Source organism: Tachypleus tridentatus, chromosome 2, assembly GCF_004210375.1.
Source record: "Tachypleus tridentatus isolate NWPU-2018 chromosome 2, ASM421037v1, whole genome shotgun sequence".
In the NCBI taxonomy this organism is placed as follows: Eukaryota; Metazoa; Arthropoda; class Merostomata; order Xiphosura; family Limulidae; genus Tachypleus; species Tachypleus tridentatus.
In genome coordinates, this window is record NC_134826.1 from 53,030,739 (window position 1) to 53,048,800 (window position 18,062).

General features: G+C 35.6%; 1 pseudogene across 1 annotated transcript in view; it reads right to left on the minus strand.

The window, feature by feature from the left end:
• Positions 1–6,468: 6,468 nt before the first annotated feature.
• Positions 6,469–18,062, minus strand: part of LOC143243827 (pre-B-cell leukemia transcription factor 1-like) — a 178,875-nt pseudogene continuing 167,281 nt past the window's right edge. Inside the window, exon 10 of the transcript XR_013024780.1 lies at positions 6,469–7,540. The product of XR_013024780.1 is annotated as a pre-B-cell leukemia transcription factor 1-like (transcript). The remainder of the gene's footprint in view (positions 7,541–18,062) is intronic.

Sequence of the window (18,062 nt, forward strand, 5' to 3'; positions counted from 1 at the left end):
TAGTTTAGATGATTTCACTGTAATAAATAAATACATGAACGGGCAACTAAATTTAGAGTTTAATTTTCACTTATACAGTTTCCATGTTTCAATCGACCTGGTAATGAGTATAGTAATTAAATAGATTTCTTTTTCCCACACCTCGCTAGTACAGCGAGTAGTAAGTCTACGGATTTACAACTCTAAAATCAGGGTTTCGATTCCCCTCAGTGGGCTCAGCAGATAGGCCGACGTCGCTTTACTATAATAAAACACACACATTTCTTTCCCTTCTTTTTTTATAAAAGAAATACCATACAATGATTCATAAACTTGGTATCCTTGCCACTCACGATATTTTCGGTCATAAATCCAATAATAACTCACGAATTTCGACAAGCTTAGTGTATTAAGGTTAACCCTAAATATATACATTAGACAAACAACGCAAAGCTAAGTTATGAAAAAGGCACAGAAATAATTAAATTGAAAGAATCAGATAATTTGATCATACTAGCCAATACTGTTAATGGAAGTAATACTAAAGATATAATAAGATATATCTTACTTACACAATTTTTATTTAGTTTTACAAAGACATTATCATTGAACAATATACAAGACCAACTCCAGTGAAACGGAAACATTTTTAATACAGTACCACGGTTAAGGTTTAGGTGTTTCGACATACATCGTTTTAATAACCAGTAATCTATATGATTACCTAAGCCTAATTATAAACTAATCGCTAAGTGTATTATCACTAAACACTGTTTCGTTTATATTATACTTTTCGGCTGCTAATCTGTTGCCCTCTTCAGAGAGTCTTGAGAAGTTAAGGCTGTATGAGCTAAAATTCGAGCCCGGGTCTTCTTATAAGGAAGCTCAAAGAATATTGCAGAATTATATTTGCAAAAACAGTTTGTATTAATTTATGAACAAACTATCCTTTGAAAATACTTTTTGTGGAATGTACAGTGTAACTCATCAATATACACACTCAGTGTTTCAATACACAAAACAATTAATTATTTTACACTGTATTGTTTTTTGTTTGTTTTTTGAATTTCGCACAAAGCTACTCGAGGGCTATATGTGCTAGCCGTCCCTAATTTAGTAGTGTAAGACTAGAGGGAAAGCAGCTAGTCATCACCACCCACCGCCAACTCTTGGGCTACTCTTTTACCAACGAATAGTGGGATTGACCGTCACATTATACACCCCCACGGCTGGGAGGGCGAGCATGTTTGGCGCGACTCGGGCGCGAACCCGCGACCCTCAGATTACAAGTCGCACACCTTAACATGCTTGGCCATGCCGGGCCATATTTTACACTGTAATCCTGATGCACTAGTGTGTAAAAGTATCTAACAATAAAGTGTATTTTACTCTAAAGTAAATAAATTACAGCTGAAATTTATTTCAATTATACAAGCATGAATTGAACAAGAAGTAATGATTGAATAATAAACTATTTACTACTTACAGTAATATTTCTCAAATATTTTTAACTGGGGCTCGTCTGACAGTCTAACTACATGTGGCCAAGAGGTTAGGGCGTTCGACTCATAATCTGATGGTCGCGGGTTCAAATACCAGTCACACCAAACATGTTCGCCCTCTCAGCCGTGGGGCGTTATAAAGTTATGGTCAAACCCACTATTCATTGGTAAGAGAGTAACTCAAGAGTTGTTGGTGGGTTTTGATGACTAGTTGCCTTCCCTCTAGTCTTACACTGCTAAATTAAGAACAGCTAGTACAGATAGACCTCGTGTAGCTTTGCGCGAAATTGAGAAAAACAAAACACATATGCAGAAAGGAGAACGGTGCACACGTTACAGAGAACGTTATGTTCTCAGAGATCTACATAGTTATACTCGTGTTATTTTAATGGTACATATGCTGGTTTATAAGGTAGTTCTTTTCTATCCACCATAACAATCACCACATTTTGTATGTAGGAGTATTTCCATACGTAAGTGGTGTCATGGCTACGCATTTGAGCGTAAAATAACAATTATCTGTAGGTCAGTGGAGCGTATTTATCTCTCTTCATAACTCTCACTAAAAGTTTCTGCTTGACCAATCACCTACAAGCACGTAGAATTCGTAACTACGTAACCACCTTGTCGTCATAGTGATTCTTTGCTCATTAATTTAAGTTTATACGGGAGTGAAAGGAGGTGTTTACGAATAGAGGGGGAAAAGTCTGGATTTCATGTTAACAACCCTAAAACATGTGAAACCCATCACACCGTAACTTGTGAAAATATATTTCCTTGGGACATACAGTTAAGTTTAAAGAAAAACAAACTACACGTCTAGGAGAAAAATTTGTAATTGTTTTCTTTGCTGCCATGTCGGTAGTATGTGACAATTCAGTGTTCTCTGCCATACATTCTAATCAACGTTTTCACAAGTTGATAGCATTAAAAGCTACATGTTCTTCCTTTCAGCCGTGGGGCGTTATAATGTGACGGTCAATCCCACTATTCGTTGGTAAAAGAGTAGCCGAAGAGTTGGCGGTGGGTGGTGATGACTAGCTGTCTTCCCTATAGTCTAACACTACTAAATTAGGAGCAGCTAGAGCAGATTGCCCTCGTGTAGCTTTGCGCGAAATCAATAAAAACAAACATTAAAAACTACGTTAATCCAATAAAAGACAAGGCGTGTAGCGATTTACGTACAAAATCAGTTAATATATGTAGTGTACATGTGGTGAACATATTCATGAATAAATTATATAGAATTTTGTTTCTGGGTAATTAGTCTTTAGGTGAGTGGAAGGGAAATGAAAAGTGATTCGAGACGATTGCCGGTATGTGTATTTCGCTACGTGTTAACCGTAGCATTTGCACGTTTCTCCACGTGGAGTCACTGATAGGATCTATGGCTTTTGAAATTTATTTTTTCTTTCTAAACTATGTATACACCAAATTGCGTTTGAGCCTTCGACTTGGTTGGTTACAGATGAGATTTTTAAATAGGAGTAACAAGCAGAGACGAAAGACAAATTAGGATATAATAATTATTACTTTTAGTTGTACATTAACTTAAGCAGCGCGTTTCTGAATTTGTTTGTTTGTTCGACAGAGTTTGAGAACGAGCAGGACCCAATTTTCCTGGTGGACTCGAGATGGACACAGCGTTGTAACCAATTTGTTTGGGACACGAAGCGAAGCAACTACGACTTCATCACTCAGTGATGATGTAGTACTTGGAGAAGGTTTATGAACTGGAATCTAGAGTTAAGTTTCATGTTCCTGTCCCGCCTTCTCCCCGGCACCTGGTGTGTGTGTGTGTGCATGCCATTTTCGATTCCGTGTTCGTTACCCACCTAGCGTAGTTAAACTACGTAAATATGCAAAGTTCTACAGGCGTGTATAATTATTACTTGTAAGTAATGACTCTTTTTGAGATAATTATAGAATGAGGGATAATATAGGAGCTTCGTCGGTGCTCTGTGAACAATGAGAGGTTGCTTGAACACCACTGCAGACGATCAAGAATTCGTCGTATATCTTATAACGCACTCACGGCTCCGAAATGCGGCGTGCATACTTCCATAACGGGACGCAAACCTCGAATTGCCGGAATCACACTCCAAAAGCGCCAACTGTTAGTTGTCACGCACTATCTATATGTATATATATATATATATAAACTCAACGTTTAAACAATTCAGTTAGAATTAGTTATTAAATTTACTAATAGAAATATTTCCTTAGAAGTGAATCAGTTATGTACATTGACCTCGGCGTATCAGCGAAAATATTCGCTATTCGCAGATTTACTACACACACCTGTGTAGTTTCACACAGGAACGGAATACAGTGAACGACGCAAAAACCATTCGTATGTGAAACAGCGACTGGAATGGTTTATAAATGTATATCAGAGATTTTAAGATTATTTTCATTCCCGACCATATTGTTTTATAAGTAGAAAGAAATCAATAAATTCTAGTTTTCCATTCTCTCATCTTTTAATGAAATAATTAACAAACGTACACTTATAAGTTCAGCCATTTTTCGACCAAAGTTTATATGTTAAAATGTTTTCTTAAGGAACTTTATAATGGACAGCTGGATGGTGAATATATTTGTGTGTGAATCAGTTTAAATTCATAGAAGTGTCATATCTGGTGTAACAAAATAAGTCACCATATACTCACAAAAAAACTACAGGATTACTTGAAGTTACAACGTAGTGTTATTTGTCCATTTTTTTATTAATTTTATCATAGGTATTATTTTTCATTTTGAACTTAGTGTATAGATTTAGCGCTAACTTTATCTCTTTAAATATCCCGAACGTCGTGAGATATTATTAGATTTACGGCCGAAAATATCGTTAACAGCCAATGTGCTCAAATGATGAAACTATGCATTTTTTTTATTTATCTACGTACTGAAAGTATATTTAATTAGCCATATTCATTACCACGTTGACTTTGTGTTTTAATATAAGTACGTAGCACATCTTTTTGTAATTAGACACAAAGCCAAACAATGAGTTATCTGTGCGCTGCTAACCACGGACATAAAACCCGAATTCTAGCGTTGTAAGCCCACAGACATACAGCTGTGCCACAGCATGGAAGAGTGCAGTACGTAACTAGTTTCGATCGAAAGTTAATATTAAATAGTCGGATTCTAAGTAGTTGATGATATGACGCCATGTCGTATTATGGTACTTTCTTTTCCAAATGGGGGTTTAAAGCGACAGATTTGGTGCGGTTATCTCTCGATGGAAAAGCCATTTCCTGTTGCAACGCTGTTGTGAATGTCTTCAGAACAACAACACCTTTCTCAAGCTGAGATTAAACAGTCAAGTTTTTAAAAATAACATCATCGTTTTTTGTTTTTTTATTGTATATTTTTCAATTCGGTTACAAGGAGTTTCAGACTTTTCTCGAATAATTTATAATAACTATAACAAAACAATACTACATTCCTGTTAACAGGTATTCGGGGGATAACTTACGAGTCTCAGAAGATACAAATATTAATTATTTTGAGGTTATCACTTGGGATCCGGCTGAGGTTTAATATATTAATATAATAAAATAAATAGTTTAATAATCGTTTATTTCGATTTCTTTCTGATTCGTTTTTAAAACATATCAACCATCAAGACATAAATGGCTGTTTTGTTAGTTTTCATTGAGTTATATACTCGTGGGATAACACGGATTTCTCAGCCCTCTAGTGGTGAGTTTGTTTGTAGTTAAAGTACGCAATGGGTTATCCGTTATTCACTGCGGGTATAGAAAGCTCGTCACTGAGCCAGTGAGAAGCGAGGGTAGGGAATAAGAATTATCTTCGCCCGCCGCCTCCTGTCGGCATCAGGCTTTAGGTCTTGTAGATCTGGGAAGGTCAGGTGCAGTTTGACCTCTTCCTTGATCGATGATTCCTGTATAATATTAATTTAATTACTACAAAAGGATGAAAACGTGGCTAGTCCACGCTTTTAATCTGACCCCTGTCAAAATCATGTCCACGTAGGTAATTATAGACGGTAAATTAATATGTCTCGTTGGGTGAATTTTGGGCAAAGCTACTGGAAGGTTGTATGTACCAGCCTAGCCTAATTTAGAGGCGATACATTAGAGGGAAGGCAACTAGGTAGCACCACTTACAAATACCTCTGGAGATAATATTTACTAAAGGAAAGTCTGTTACATTATTACGAACTCAAGTCCGAAATGGTGAACGTATTTAGAGAGAGGATTCGAACTAGCGACCAGTAGGTTGCGAGTTAACCGCCCTAACAATTAAACCATACCAGTTTCTTTGTTTAGAATTAAGCACAAAGCAACACAATGGGCTATCTGTGCTCTGCCAACCACGGGTATTGAAACCCATTTTAAAGTTTTAAGGGGATAATTTTATATAAATTAAAATGGAAAAAAAAACATCGGTCAGAATATCTAACTTAGAGATGTATTCATGCAAATAGGTTACGTTTTCACTCCTATAACTACAGTTTCGATGCTCCATAATTTGGTCAGAAACAGTTCGAAAACAACATGTACAAACCATTCAAAAATGAGTGTTTAAATAATATTACTACGAGTGATAATGCAGTGTAACAAAATTAGTAGCACACAAATTACACTTGTTTATCCAATCCAAACCGCAGTTTAGATTCTCTTCGTTTTCAGAGATAAAAAAAAAGCCAAGGAACACATAACACACGATGCTTGAACTCTGACATATTGCACCATTTTATGAACATTATGATCATACAGAAAAAAAAGGCGATCAACGGTCAGTGAATTTGTGACCTTTGACCTGAGATGACAAATTTTACTTCAATATGTACAGACGAGGGTTGACGGCGTGTCAGTCTTAACACGAACAGGCTGGTCCAGGAATTACTTCTAAACAAAGAACACCATGAACCACGAGGTGTTGGATCTATAGTAGGTTTAATGTATTCTTCTAAAGTGTCTGTCACACACACACATACACATACACAAAGGAGAACCCAAGGTAAGAACTTTATTATTCTTACATATCTCGAAATAGTCAACAAAGATCTTTTACACATTACTATGAGAGTGTAAAAAGAAACTCTGTACAAGGAATCATTGTAACAGGTACTTCTGTCGTAACAATAACAGAAGGTTTAAGATCTCCATGTTCAACAACACGAAGGCTGATTGAGAAGATAAAACAAATATAGAGCAAATCGTTTGTCAAACATTTTTCATTAAAATCGTGCCTAAAATCACTTGAAATAAGTTTGAGGTACAGTAAAAAAAAACAAATGTAACAATCATTATATTTTTATTTCATCTGCATATATTATGACGATGAAAAAAAAACCCCAAAAAAGAAGAAATGCGCCTATTTAGTAGTTTAAGAGTATCGAGTACATTACTGATGTTTCATACAAATACATCTTTCTTTAATAACCGGAGGCCTCAGAGGAGTGTTTCAAAATCAATATTAATGGAAAACGCACAGTTGCATTTTTGTTTATCAGAAAAATATCACTGAACCTTGATAATAACGAATGCACAATTAGTCCTAGCACACACAAACACACAGTGACTTATTCCCGCGACTTGACTCAGCTGAAATGAAACTACTTCAGTTCGAATTTTATAGTCTGAGAGACGTCAGCACCCAATAATCTCGACCAATCAGAGAAGTTCTTTTTCACCGCGGTCTTTAAACATGGCTGCCCACGTTCTGAAAAGATTTTCGCAACCAGTCAGCTAAAAATGTCTCCAATTCTTCAAGTCCATTAAATGTTTTGAATAAAGTTATCCAGGCTTCCTGAACATCACTGTAACCAACCAGAAAAAGGTACAACAAGAGCACACAGACATACGGGAAAGACACGAGGCATACAACAGGTTCCAGATGTGGTTGTACAGGAGTAATGCTTATGGCACAAGGTTTTCGATTTTACTGTTTTTTGTTTCTTTCTATTCCGTTTCACAGGTGTATGTTCAATGGTCTGGTCTTCACTTTGTGAACTCGCACAACAAATAAAGACATTCTTGATGGTGGAAATCTTTTTGAAACAGCTAATGATGTTCTGGTGCCTGAAAACAACAAACAAACAAAATCTGTAAGTTTATCCGAAACACGTGAAACAACAGAACTTTGGGAAAAACATCATCAAAGTCAAAGTTACGCAAGTCACAATCATTCCTGTTCGACAGACTATAATGATACTCGTTTTCCACAAGCATCTACAACGTTTATTTTTTTTTATTGTCACGTGTATGAAGTATAATCCGAAAGGTTACAAAGTTTATCGTGTAAATTTGCTGTACCTGATGATTCCAGGTTAACCTGGTGAAAGGTTGTAACTGAAGGTATTATATATACCCTATATAATGGATAATGAAAAGTTTTTCACTACAGAGTACCTCGTGAAATAATTCAACTAAAACACTGGTTTACTGGATATTATTTGTTGTTATCGCTTACGTTCAAAATTATTTTATCTGAACATATGATACCAGGTACTATATCCATCACAGTATATAATATATATATAATAAAAAAGATAACCATTAAAAACCAAATAAACAGGTTCATATTTATTATTACATATATTTATACACGATTTGTAACAACATTATTCTTAACACGCCCATATCTTATTACTGATACTGAGACTATTTGTTAACACGTTCATGTGTTATTACTTGTACTACGACTATTGTTAGCACGTTCATGTGTTATTACTTGTACTACGACTATTGTTAGCACGTTCATGTGTTATTACTTGTACTGAGACTATTGTTGGCACGTTCATGTGTTATTACTTGTACTACGACTATTGTTAGCACGTTCATGTGTTATTACTTGTACTGAGACTATTGTTGGCACGTTCATGTGTTATTACTTGTACTGAGACTATTGTTAACACAATCTTGTATTTGATAAGTAGTATTAATCAAACGCTACCGTATTTTGTGCACATTGTTTCACAAGTTACATTTATGTTACATAAATAAGTGAATAATGTTGCTATGGAGGCACAACATTTAAGATATCCAATTAACTATAGTTACTGTTATCACGACTGTAACTTACCATTCTATAACACAACTCTCCATCACATAGTAACTTACCATTCTGTAACAACTCTCCATCACATAGTAACTTACCATTCTATAACACAACTCTTCATCATACAGTAACTTATCATTGTATGACACAACTCTTCACACATAGTACCTCACCATTCTATAACAGAACTCTCTATCACATAGTAACTTACCACTGTATAACACAACTCTTCATCACATAGTAACTTACCATTCTATAACACAACTATTCATCACACAGTAATTTACCATTCTATAACAGAACTCTTCATCATACAGTACATTACCATTCTATAACACAACTCTTCATCATACAGTAACTTACCATTCTACAACAGAACTCTTCATCACACAGTAACTTACCATTGTATGACACAACTCTTCATCATACAGTAACTTACCATTCTATAACACAACTCTTCATCACACAGTAATTTACCATTCTACAACAGAACTCTTCATCACACAGTAACTTACCATTGTATGACACAACTCTTCATCATACAGTAACTTACCATTCTATAACACAACTCTTCATCATACAGTAACTTACCATTCTATAACACAACTCTTCATCACACAGCACATTACCATTCTATAACACAACTCTTCTTCATCACACAGCACATTACCATTCTATAACACAACTCTTCATCACACAGTACATTACCATTCTATAACACAACTCTTCATCATACAGTAACTTACCATTCTACAACAGAACTCTTCATCACACAGTAACTTACCATTGTATGACACAACTCTTCATCATACAGTAACTTACCATTCTATAACACAACTCTTCATCATACAGTAACTTACCATTCTATAACACAACTCTTCATCACACAGCACATTACCATTCTATAACACAACTCTTCATCACACAGCACATTACCATTCTATAACACAACTCTTCATCACACAGTACATTACCATTCTATAACACAACTCTTCATCATACAGTAACTTACCATTCTATAACACAACTCTTCATCATACAGTAACTTACCATTCTATAACACAACTCTTCATCATACAGTAACTTACCATTCTACAACAAAACTCTTCATCATACAGTAACTTACCATTCTACAACAAAACTCTTCATCAGACACTACCTTACCATTTTATAACAGAACTCCCTATCACATACTAACTTACCATTCTATAACACTGGCTCTCTATCATACAGTAACTTACCATTCTATAACAAAACTCTTCATCATACAGTAACTTACCACTCTACAGCAAAACTCTTCATCATACAGTAACTTACCATTCTATAACACAACTCTTCATCATACAGTAACTTACCATTCTGCAACAAAACTCTTCATCATACAGTAACTTACCATTCTACAACAAAACTCTTCATCATACAGTAACTTACCATTCTATAACACAACTCTTCATCATACAGTAACTTACCATTCTACAACAAAACTCCTCATCATACAGTAACTTACCATTCTACAACAAAACTCTCTTCATCATACAGTAACTTACCATTCTACAACAAAACTCTTCATCATACAGTAACTTACCGTTCTATAACACAACTCTTCATCATATAGTAACTTACCATTCTACAGCAAAACTCTTCATCATACAGTAACTTACCATTCTACAGCAAAACTCTTCATCATACAGTAACTTACCATTCTACAACAAAACTATTCATCATACAGTAACTTACCATTCTACAACAAAACTCTTCATCATACAGTAACTTACCATTCTATAACACAACTCTTAATCACATAGTACCTTACCATTTTATAACAGAACTCCCTATCATACAGTAACTTACCATTCTATAACACAACTCTCTATCATACAGTAACTTACCATTCTATAACAAAACTCTTCATCATACAGAAACTTACCATTCTACAACAAAACCCTTCATCATACAGTAACTTACCATTCTATAACACAACTCTTCATCATACAGTAACTTACCATTCTACAACAAAACTATTCATCATACAGTAACTTACCATTCTACAACAAAACTCTTCATCATACAGTAACTTACCGTTCTATAACACAACTCTTGATCACATAGTACCTTACCATTTTATAACAGAACTCCTCATCATACGGTAACTTACCATTCTATAACACAACTCTCTATCATACAGTAACTTACCATTCTATAACAAAACTCTTCATCACACAGTAATTTACCATTCTACAACAGAACTCTTCATCACACAGTAACTTACCATTGTATGACCTGGCTCTTCATCATACAGTAACTTACCGTTCTATAACACAAGCTCTTCATCATACGGTAACTTACCGTTCTATAACACTGGCTCTTCATCACACAGCACATTACCATTCTATAACACAACTCTTCATCACACAGCACATTACCATTCTATAACACAACTCTTCATCACACAGCACATTACCATTCTATAACACAACTCTTCATCACACAGTACATTACCATTCTATAACACAACTCTTCATCATACAGTAACTTACCATTCTACAACAGAACTCTTCATCACACAGTAACTTACCATTGTATGACACAACTCTTCATCATACAGTAACTTACCATTCTATAACACAACTCTTCATCATACGGTAACTTACCATTCTATAACACAACTCTTCGTCACACAGCACATTACCATTCTATAACACAACTCTTCATCACACAGCACATTACCATTCTATAACACAACTCTTCATCACACAGTACATTACCATTCTATAACACAACTCTTCATCATACAGTACACTACCATTATATAACACAACTCTTCATCATACAGTAACTTACCATTCTACAACAAAACTCTTCATCATACAGTAACATACCATTCTACAACAAAACTCTTCATCATACAGTAACTTACCATTCTACAACAAAACTCTTCATCATACAGTAACTTACCATTCTATAACACAACTCTTCATCATACAGTAACTTACCATTCTACAACAAAACTCTTCATCATACAGTAACATACCATTCTACAACAAAACTCTTCATCATACAGTAACTTACCATTCTACAACAAAACTCTTCATCAGACACTACCTTACCATTTTATAACAGAACTCCCTATCACATACTAACTTACCATTCTATAACACAACTCTCTATCATACAGTAACTTACCATTCTATAACAAAACTCTTCATCATACAGTAACTTACCACTCTACAGCAAAACTCTTCATCATACAGTAACTTACCATTCTATAACACAACTCTTCATCATACAGTAACTTACCATTCTACAACAAAACTCTTCATCATACAGTAACTTACCATTCTATAACACAACTCTTCATCATACAGTAACTTACCATTCTACAACAAAACTCCTCATCATACAGTAACTTACCATTCTACAACAAAACTCTTCATCATACAGTAACTTACCATTCTACAACAAAACTCTTCATCATACAGTAACTTACCGTTCTGTAACACAACTCTTCATCACATAGTGCCTTACCATTTTATAACAGAACTCCTATCATACGGTAACTTACCATTCTATAACAAAAGTCTTCTTCATACAGTAACTTACCATTCTACAACAAAACTCTTCATCATACAGTATCTTACCATTTTATAACAGAACTCCCTATCATACAGTAACTTACCATTCTACAGCAAAACTCTTTATCATACAGTAACTTACCATTCTACAGCAAAACTCTTCATCATACAGTAACTTACCATTCTACAAACAAAACTATTCATCATACGGTAACTTACCGTTCTGCGACAAAACTCTTCATCATACAGTAACTTACCGTTCTATAACACAACTCTTAATCACATAGTACCTTACCATTTTATAACAGAACTCCCTATCATACAGTAACTTACCATTCTATAACACAACTCTCTATCATACAGTAACTTACCATTCTATAACAAAACTCTTCATCATACAGAAACTTACCATTCTACAACAAAACCCTTCATCATACAGTAACTTACCGTTCTATAACACAGCTCTTCATCATACAGTAACTTACCGTTCTGCAACAAAACTATTCATCATACAGTAACTTACCGTTCTGCAACAAGGCTCTTCATCAGACGGTAACTTACCGTTCTATAACACAACTCTTAATCACATAGTGCCTTACCGTTTTATAACAGAACTCCCTATCATACGGTAACTTACCATTCTGTAACACAAGCTCTCTATCGTACGGTAACTTACCGTTCTATAACCAAGGCTCTTCGTCATACAGAAGCTTACCGTTCTGCAGCAAAACTCTCCGTCATACGGTAACTTACCGTTCTATAACTGGCTCTTCATCATACAGTAACTTACCATTTCTGCAACAAAACTCTTCATCATACAGTAACTTACCGTTCTACAACAAAAGCTCTTCATCACACGGTAACTTACCGTTCTATAACACAACTCTTCATCATACGGTGGCTTACCGTTCTGTAACACAACTCTTCGTCGTACGGTAACTTACCGTTCTATAACACAACTCTTCATCGTACAGTGACTTACCGTTCTATAACACGGCTCTTTATCATACAGTAACTTACCGTTCTGCAACAAAAACTCTTCATCATACAGTAATTTACCGTTCTACAACAAAACTCTTCATCATACAGTGACTTACCGTTCTATAACACAAGCTCTTCATCATACAGTGGCTTACCGTTCTGCAACAAGGCTCTTCATCGTACGGTGACTTACCGTTCTATAACACAACTCTTCATCATACGGTAACTTACCGTTCTACAACAAAAACTCTTCGTCGTACAGTAACTTACCGTTCTGCAACAAAGGCTCTTCGTCATACAGCAACTTACCGTTCTATAACACTGGCTCTTCGTCATACGGTAACTTACCGTTCTACAGCAAGAGCTCTTCGTCGTACAGTAACTTACCGTTCTGCAGCAAGGCTCTTCGTCATACAGTAACTTACCGTTCTGTAACAAAGGCTCTTCATCATACAGAGCTTACCGTTCTGCAACAAAACCCTTCATCGTACGGTGACTTACCGTTCTGTAACACAACTCTTCGTCGTACGGTGACTTACCGTTCTGCAACAAAACTATTCATCATACAGTGACTTACCGTTCTGCAACAAAACTCTTCATCATACGGTAACTTACCGTTCTATAACACAACTCTTAATCACATAGTACCTTACCATTTTATAACAGAACTCCCTATCATACAGTAACTTACCGTTCTATAACACAAGCTCTCTATCATACAGTGACTTACCGTTCTATAACAAAACTCTTCGTCATACAGAACTTACCGTTCTGCAGCAAGGCTCTCCGTCGTACAGTAACTTACCGTTCTATAACACAGCTCTTCGTCATACGGTAACTTACCATTCTGCAACAAAGGCTCTTCGTCATACGGTGACTTACCGTTCTAAAACAAAACTCTTCATCGCACGGTAACTTACCGTTCTATAACACTGGCTCTTCATCATACAGTGGCTTACCGTTCTGCAGCAAAACTCTTCGTCATACAGTGACTTACCGTTCTATAACACAACTCTTCATCATACGGTAACTTACCGTTCTGCAACAAAACTCTTCATCATACAGTAACTTACCGTTCTGCAACAAGGCTCTTCATCATACAGTAAACTTGCCGTTCTACAACAAAACTCTTCATCATACGGTGACTTACCGTTCTATAACACAACTCTTCATCATACGGTAACTTACCGTTCTACAACAAAGACTCTTCATCATACAGTAACTTGCCGTTCTACAACAAAACTCTTCATCATACGGTAACTTACCGTTCTATAACACAACTCTTCATCATACAGTAACTTACCGTTCTACAACAAAGGCTCTTCTTCATCGTACGGTAACTTACCGTTCTACAACAAAACTCTTCATCATACAGTGACTTACCGTTCTACAACACAACTCTTCATCATACAGTGGCTTACCGTTCTATAACACAGCTCTTCATCATACAGTAACTTACCGTTCTGCAACACTGGCTCTTCGTCATATGGTAACTTACCGTTCTACAACAAAGGCTCTTCATCGTACGGTAACTTACCGTTCTGCAACAAAAACTCTTCATCATACGGTAACTTACCGTTCTGTAACAAGGCTCTTCATCATACAGTAACTTACCGTTCTACAACAAAGGCTCTTCATCATATAGTAACTTACCGTTCTATAACACAACTCTTCATCATACAGTAACTTACCATTCTATAACACAACTCTTCATCGTATAGTAACTTACCGTTCTATAACACAGCTCTTCATCATACAGTAACTTACCGTTCTATAACACTGGCTCTTCATCATACAGTAACTTACCATTCTATAACACAACTCTTCATCATAGAGTAACTTACCATTCTATAACACAACTCTTCATCATACAGTAACATACCATTCTATAACACAACTCTTCGTCATATGGTAACTTACCATTCTATAACACAACTCTTCATCATATAGTAACTTACCATTCTATAACACAAGCTCTTCATCATATAGTAACTTACCGTTCTATAACACAACTCTTCATCATACAGTAACTTACCATTCTATAACACAACTCTTCATCATACAGTGACTTACCGTTCTATAACACAACTCTTCATCATATAGTAACTTACCGTTCTATAACACAACTCTTCATCATACGGTAACGTACCGTTCTATAACACAACTCTTCATCGTATAGTAACTTACCGTTCTATAACACAACTCTTCATCATATAGTAACTTACCGTTCTACAACAAAACTCCTCATCATACAGTAACTTACCGTTCTACAACAAACTCTTCGTCGTACAGTAACTTACCGTTTCTACAACAAAACTCTTCATCATACAGTAACTTACCATTCTATAACACAGCTCTTCATCACATAGTGCCTTACCGTTTTTATAACAGAACTCCCTATCATACGGTAACTTACCGTTCTATAACAAAGGGTCTTCTTCATACAGTAACTTACCGTTCTACAAAAAAACTCTTCATCATACGGTATCTTACCATTTTATAACAGAACTCCTATCATACAGTAACTTACCGTTCTGCAGCAAAACTCTTTATCGTACAGTAACTTACCATTCTGCAGCAAAACTCTTCATCATACGGTGACTTACCGTTCTACAACAAAACTATTCATCATACAGTAACTTACCGTTCTGCGACAAAACTCTTCATCATACGGTAACTTACCATTCTATAACACAACTCTTGATCACATGGTGCCTTACCGTTTTATAACAGAACTCCTATCGTACGGTGACTTACCGTTCTATAACACTGGCTCTCTATCATACGGTAACTTACCGTTTCTATAACACAACTCTTCATCATACGGTGACTTACCGTTCTGCAACAAGGCTCTTCATCATACGGTAACTTACCGTTCTAAAACAAAACTCTTCATCACACAGTGACTTACCGTTCTATAACACAACTCTTCATCATACAGTAACTTACCGTTCTACAGCAAAACTCTTCATCATACAGTAACTTACCGTTCTATAACACAACTCTCTTCATCATACGGTAACTTACCGTTCTACAACAAAACTCTTCATCATACGGTGGCTTACCGTTCTGCAACAAGGCTCTTCGTCATACGGTAACTTGCCATTCTACAACAAAACTCTTCATCATACAGTAACTTACCGTTCTATAACACAACTCTTCATCATACAGTAACTTACCGTTCTACAACAAAAACTCTTCATCGTACAGTAACTTGCCGTTCTACAACAAAACTCTTCATCATACAGTAACTTACCGTTCTATAACACAAGCTCTTCATCATACAGTAACTTACCGTTCTACAACAAAACTCTTCATCATACAGTAACTTACCGTTCTGCAATAAAGACTCTTCATCATACAGTAACTTACCGTTCTACAACACAACTCTCTTCATCATACAGTAACTTACCGTTCTATAACACAACTCTTCATCATACAGTAACTTACCGTTCTATAACACAACTCTTCATCATACAGTAACTTACCGTTCTACAACACAACTCTTCATCATATAGTAACTTACCATTCTGCAACAAAACTCTTCATCATACAGTAACTTACCATTCTACAACAAAAACTCTTCGTCATACAGTAACTTTACCATTCTATAACAAAACTCTTCATCATACAGTAACTTACCATTCTACAACAAAACTCTTCATCATATAGTAACTTACCATTCTATAACACAACTCTTCATCATACGGTAACTTACCGTTCTATAACACAACTCTTCATCATATGGTAACTTACCGTTCTATAACACAACTCTTCATCATACAGTAACTTACCATTCTATAACACAACTCTTCGTCATACAGTAACTTACCGTTCTATAACACAACTCTTCATCATGGAGTAACTTACCGTTCTATAACACAACTCTTCGTCATACAGTAACATACCATTCTATAACACAACTCTTCATCATATAGTAACTTACCATTCTATAACACAACTCTTCATCATATAGTAACTTACCATTCTATAACACAACTCTTCATCATATAGTAACTTACCATTCTATAACACAACTCTTCATCATACAGTAACTTACCATTCTATAACACAACTCTTCATCATACAGTAACTTACCATTCTATAACACAACTCTTCATCATATAGTAACTTACCATTCTATAACACAACTCTTCATCATACAGTAACGTACCATTCTATAACACAACTCTTCATCATATAGTAACTTACCATTCTATAACACAACTCTTCATCATATAGTAACTTACCATTCTACAACAAAACTCCTCATCATACAGTAACTTACCATTCTACAACAAAACTCTTCATCATACAGTAACTTACCATTCTACAACAAAACTCTTCATCATACAGTAACTTACCATTCTATAACACAACTCTTCATCACATAGTACCTTACCATTTTATAACAGAACTCCCTATCATACAGTAACTTACCATTCTATAACAAAAGTCTTCTTCATACAGTAACTTACCATTCTACAACAAAACTCTTCATCATACAGTATCTTACCATTTTATAACAGAACTCCCTATCATACAGTAACTTACCATTCTACAGCAAAACTCTTTATCATACAGTAACTTACCATTCTACAGCAAAACTCTTCATCATACAGTAACTTACCATTCTACAACAAAACTATTCATCATACAGTAACTTACCATTCTACGACAAAACTCTTCATCATACAGTAACTTACCATTCTATAACACAACTCTTAATCACATGGTACCTTACCGTTTTATAACAGAGGACTCCCTATCATACAGTAACTTACCGTTCTATAACACGGCTCTCTATCATACGGTAACTTACCGTTCTATAACAAGGCTCTTCATCATACAGAAGCTTACCATTCTGCAACAAAACCCTTCATCATACAGTAACTTGCCGTTCTATAACACAACTCTTCATCATACAGTAACTTACCATTCTACAACAAGGCTATTCATCATACAGTAACTTACCGTTCTGCAACCGACT